We start from the raw sequence: 6,596 nt of genomic DNA on the forward strand, positions 1-6,596 counted from the left end.
TGGCCCAAAACCACCAAAGGGTGGAAAGATTGGTACTTAAGGGTTAATAGATCGATGCAAGTATACTGGGCAGAACGGAAGTTAGACCAATGCATTAGGTTATCTATTGCCGATATGCAGAAGAATGAATCGATGATGATTGCAACTGCTTACTTCTGGTCAGACACAACAAACACTTTTTATGTTTGGACATGGCCCAGCTACTCCTACACTTGCCGATGTCCACATGCTCACTGGCTTGGATATTTCAACTACCGATGAAGGCTCTATTTATGGTAGAAAATCTGAATATAGGGTGAATACCCGCAACATCGGCGGTTGGACGGGATACATTCAAGAATACCAGAAGACTGGGACACTTAACCAGAGGGAACATGCCACATTCTTGAATATGTGGTTAGAAAAATTTATCTTCTGTGGTCGATCAGTAGGACCAACCAACGCCTTCCTCCCCGCAGCTGAACTTTTGGCTAATGGTGTAAGATTTCCTCTTGGCCGATACCTTCTGAGCTCCACTTATCATCTTCTTCATCAAGTGTCTCAGAAACTTCTGCTTGGCGAACCCATCAGCAACCTAGGAGGCCCGTGGTGGTTTATCAACATGTGGCTGAATGCCCATATGCACAAATGTTTGCAATGGGACTTTTTTGCTCAACAATTCCCACGAGAAATTGCTGAAGACCATGTGCTTGGGGATGATGAATCGGCAACACGCTCACCCCTCAATTTTGGTGAAGTCATAATTGTCCTTCCTGAAACAGAGGCCAATAAAGACCAGATCGGTAGATTCTTCCAAAACTTCTACAATGATCTTTCTCATGATCATAGGGCCTGGGTACCTTATATTGACGAGAAAAATAGATTTCCCCTTCTTTTCAACTTTGCCGATGACACCCTGAATCAGGATAAGGAACTCATGATGGCCATCATTACTCCCAGGGCAATTCCAGTAAATACATTTAGTAGCGGGAAAAACACCAACATTTCATATGAATTTTACAACCCATCGGCAGTATCCCGTCAATTGGCTTTTGGGCAACTGCCAATCAAACTTTGCTTTGCCGATGTGATCAAACCCAGGGAAACAATCACCTGTGGAACAGATTGGAACAAGGTAGTACAACTCTCCCCTGATGCCGATACCACAGATGTTGATATATCCACCTGGACGCCAGTATCCTTCATCATCGAGTCATACAAGCAATGGTGGCGAGAGTGGAAGGAACAACTGTTTGTAACTTCTGCTCACACATATCGGCACATGATCGACCCTGAATATGCCATCCCTGACGACGCAGTAAGTTTCTTTTAACTCCTTTTGGCTTTTTCCCTACATATATCAGTAACTGACTCTCTTATGACAGGTTAACAACCCAGCACCATCGGTGAGCAAAAGTGGGAAACCCTTCGATCTTCAGTCTGTTTCCCCGATATCACCGATCGGCTACAACGCCCCCACCTTAACTGCTTTGACCCACCAGAAGATCCGTACCAAGACCATCACCTCTAAGTCCAAATTGGCTACAGCTAGGGCCACTCCATCGGCTGCTGCTACAACCTTGGTCAAGGCATTCAAGATAACAACCTTGTTTATTTCTACTTATACCAATTACAAACTGTATTAACATTAATCATCAGGGGGTAAGAGCTGCCACTGGATCGTCATCGGCAATTCCTCCGATATCAAGCACCACTTCTTTTGACAAACCTTCAGAGGTATTCTCTTGACTTCTCATTTTATCCGTTAAATATCATACCTTACACTTGTTTTGCAGCAACAATTGGGTACATCGGCAAGCGTACCAGACGTCCAAGCTTCACAACCAACAAGTGCCGATGCCCCCCAGCCAATCGTTGCCGATGCCCAAGCAAAGCGCAAAGCTTTAACAGATGCCGAGGCACAGCCAAAACGACAAAGGTCCATGCCGATCCCTACATCTGCCCCAATGTCATCGGTCATCATACCTTAAGAGCCAACCACTGATGAAGTCACAGAGGACATCCCATCGGCAAGCTCAGCCGATCCCTCACACGGCACACTCCAGGTTGTTTCTTCCAGTCAAGCACAGGAAATTGCCTTGAAACAGGTAAACCGATTAACCTAGCTGATTTACAATATTCATACTTATCCTTAACCGACCTCCTTTTCTTTCTCTCAGGAACAAGACTTCCCAAACAGTCTATTCTCCTTCGCTATTGACATCTCTGACGATGATGGAGAGGAAACAAGTTCTTCCCTTGCACTGGGAACAATATCGGTAGAAACTAAGTCCAGGTTGGAAGCTCTCCTGAACTTGCTATAGCAGGATACCGCCCAACTGGTAGATGACTCGGACCCCGCAAAGGCAATTTTCAAAACAATCCATGGCCAGGTCCCTGCCGATGTTGAAGAAGTACTCTTCCCAGCAGCCCATTTAGAGAGTCGCCAACTACAATATCAACGGGCTGCTCAACGTATTGCCGATAGAGCAGCTCAGGCTCAACTCAAAGAAGAGATGCTACAACTGAAACAAATTGCCGATGAGAAGCACAAGGGCATCGGCAACTTGCAGACTTCGGGTGCTGAACTTAAGCAGAAAATCTTAGATTTATCAGCAAGGAAGATGGCTCTATTGGCTGAATTGAAGAAAATCGATGCAGCCTTAACTCATGCTCAACAAGAAGAAAGCCAGCTACCCAATGCCATCAAAACCCTTCAGCAAGAAAGAGATATCCAGGCTCGCAAAGCTTTGGCCATGAAGAAAAAACTCAAGCCTGTGGAGGGTACTGCCGATGACGATATCAAAGAAATAGAGGAAGCCGAGCAGATTCGCCTGCATGCGATATTAGCTATCCAATCCTTGTTGAACTTGTAATCTTGTTTATTGTATTGGCACTTTATGAGACATTGACATCCTTGCATAATTCTAGCCGATAGGATTGTTATCGGCACTTATACTTTTATGCATCCATCCAGATACTAGGGAAATATTTCTTTAAATATTTTCCATTTAATGCTCTAGGAAACACAACCCCTTCGAGGGTTTCTAGAATATATGCGTTACCAGGAATAGACTGATTTATCCGATATGGACCTTCCCAATTAGGAGACCACTTTCCAAACTTTGAACTTTTAGTCCCAATCGGTAAAACTAATTTCTAGACCAGATCTCCATCGGTAAACTCCTTTATCTTCACCTTCTTGTTATACCATCTGGCTACTCTTTTCTTATTTTCTTTGATGCTAACTAAAGCCCTTAACCGATGACCCGCCACATCTTCCAACTCATCCTTCATAAGAGTATTATAATCATCGGCTATCAGCTAATCTTGAGAACGTATTCGCCTAGAGCCAACTTTAATTTCCCAAGGCAATACTGCATCGTGTCCATATACTAACTGATAAGGCGTTACTTTGGTTGCACCATGACATGACATCCGATATGACCACAAGGCTTCATTTAATACTGTATGCCACCTCCTAGGATTTTCTTCAATTTTGCGCTTAATGAGTTTGATGATCCCTTTGTTAGAAGCCTCGGCTTGACCATTAGCTTGAGCATAATATGGAGAAGAATTTAAAACTTTAATTCCCATACCTACAGCAAACTCATCAAATTCTCCTGATATAAACATAGTGCCCTGATCGGTAGTGATAGTCTGAGGAATACCAAATCGGTAAACAATATGCTCTTTCACAAAATCAATCATATTAATCGATGTCACCTTTTTCAAAGGAATTGCCTCAACCCATTTTGTGAAATAATCAGTAGCAACCAGAATAAATTTATGTCCCTTACTCGATAGCGGATAAATCTGACCAATGAGATCAATAGCCCATCCCCAGAACGGCCACGGTTTGATTATAGGGTTCATAGCCGATGCAGGCGCTCTTTGAATATTACCAAACTTTTGACATCCCTGACATCCTTTAAAATATTTAAAACAATCTTCAAGAATAGTCGGCCAATAGTATCCATTCCTTCTGATCATCCACTTCATCTTGAAAGCCGATTGATGCGCACCACACACTCCTTCATGAATTTCACCTATCAAAGTTTTCGATTCATCACTGCCAACACATCTGAGTAAAACTCCATCTATAGTTCGATAATATAATTCATCATCGAGGAGCACATACTTAGTAGCTTGGAACCTTATATGTCTCTCAACCTTTCTATATAGATCCTTTAAATAATCGACAACCTCCTTCCTCCAGTCATCGGTATCAACTGCCGATGTTAGCACTTCCTGAATAGGCTGATACCCTGAAGCATGCTGAGCTAGTCGATTAGCTTCCTCATTATGCAACCGAGAGATATGTTCAAGACGAAAATCTCTAAATTCTTTCAACAATTGCAAACATCTTTCATAATACGAAATCAAAGCTTCACTTCGACATTCATAAATTCCAGCCAATTGATTTATAACTAGCATAGAATCACCAAAGATTTCAACAGCATCGGCACGTATCTCCTTCAGTAATTCTAACCCTTTTATCAAGGATTGGTATTTAGCCTAATTATTTGTCGATGTAGCAACAATCGGCAATGAAAACTTATATTTCCTTCCTTGAGGTGAAATCAATACAATGCCGATACCTGCTCCTTCACCGCATGTGGAACCATCGAAGAAAAGTGTCCAAGGGGCAATCTCCAGAGAGTCCACTGTATTACAATGCTGAGTAACGAAATCAGCCATAACTTGCCCCTTAACTGCCTTGGTCGATTCGTAACGTAGTTCAAATTCTGATAATGCTAAAATCCACTTGCCGATTCTACCACTTAATATCGGCATTGACAGCATGTACTTGACTACGTCGTCTTTGCATATGACCGTACATTCGGCAGATAACAAATAATGTCTCAATTTGACACAAGAAAAGTATAAACATAGACATAATTTTTCGACGGCCGAATACCTTGTCTCAGCATCCACTAATCTTCTGCTCAGATAATAAATAACACGTTCTTTCCCTTCAAATTCTTGAATAAGAGCTGAACCAATAACAGTATCATCAGCTGACAAATACAACCTGAAAGGCTTCCCATGTTAAGGTGGAACTAGCACTGGAGGATTTGTTAAATATTTCTTAATTTCATCGAGGGCTAACTGCTGCTCAGCTCCCCATACAAATTCCTGATCGGCCTTCAATTTAAGTAATGGACTGAAAGCCTTGATCTTACCCGACAGATTAGATATGAATCTTCTAATGAAATTAATCTTACCGATCAAAGATTGCAATTTAGTCTTATTAGCAGGAGCAACCACCTTGTTAATTGCATCAATAGACTTCCTACTGATTTTGATGCCCCGCTGATGCACCATAAAACCTAAGAATTGACCTGCCGATACACCAAATGCACATTTATTAGGATTCATCTTCAATCCATGCTTCCTTGTACACTCCAGTATCTTTCGTAGATCGGCTAGATGTTTTGTGATATCTCCAGACTTAATCACCACATCATCAATGTAGATCTCCACTAATGTGCCGATGTATTCATGAAAAATAAAGTTCATAGCTCTCTAATAAGTAGCACCGACATTTTTCAAGCCAAACATCATGACTACCCACTCAAACAACCCTACATGACCTGGACATCTGAAAGCAGTCTTGGGAATATCTTCTTCAGCCATGAATATTTGATTGTAGCCTGCATTACCATCCATAAAGCTGATAATTTGATGTCCGGCTGCAGCATCAATCAATAAATCAGCAATCGGTATTGGATAGCCATCCATCGGTGTGGCTTTGTTGAGATTCCTGAAATCAATACAAACACGAAGTTTTCCATTTTTCTTATAAACAGGAACCACATTAGAGATCCACTCTGTATATCGACACTGCCGAATAAACTTTGCCTCAATTAATTTAGTTATTTCAGCCTTAATATCAGGAAGTATATTAGGGTTGCATCGGCGTGCTGGCTGCTGATATGGCTGAAATCCAGATTTGATAGGTAACCGATGTTCAACTACCGATCGGTCTAATCCAGGCATCTCAGTATAATCCCAAGCAAAACAATCTTTATACTCCTTTAACACATCAATTATTTGCTGCTTACACTTGGAATCTAACTTAGCACTAATAAAAGTAGGTCTTGGCCTATCGCCATCACCGATATCTACTTCTACTAAATCATCTGCCGATGTGAACCCTTGACCTAATTTTCCATCATCGGCAAACCTATCCATTAAAATTCTTTTTCAGAACCGACTGCTTGGATCGGTGGAATTTCATAATCAACAACTCTAAGGAACTCTTTTTCCTAAGCTTCTCCTGATATGCATTTAGTTCGCTCATAAGTATCTGATTCTGCCGATGCGATGATATAAGAAGAATCACCAGGTACAACCTCAATCTTATCCCCAATCCACTGTATGAGGCATTGATGCATTGTAGAAGGAACACAACAATTAGCATGAATCCAATCCCTCCCTAGAAGCAGATTATATGCACCCTTGCCGTTAATAACAAAGAACGTCGTCGGCAAGGTTTTGCTGCCGATGGTCAATTCAACGCATACTGCCCCTTTAGCCGGTGACACATTGCCTTCAAAATCTTTCAGCATCATATCGGTTTTGGTCAAGTCTTGATCTCCCTTACCAAGTTT

This window comes from Miscanthus floridulus, chromosome 3 (assembly GCF_019320115.1).
Source record: "Miscanthus floridulus cultivar M001 chromosome 3, ASM1932011v1, whole genome shotgun sequence".
NCBI classification, from domain to species: Eukaryota; Viridiplantae; Streptophyta; class Magnoliopsida; order Poales; family Poaceae; genus Miscanthus; species Miscanthus floridulus.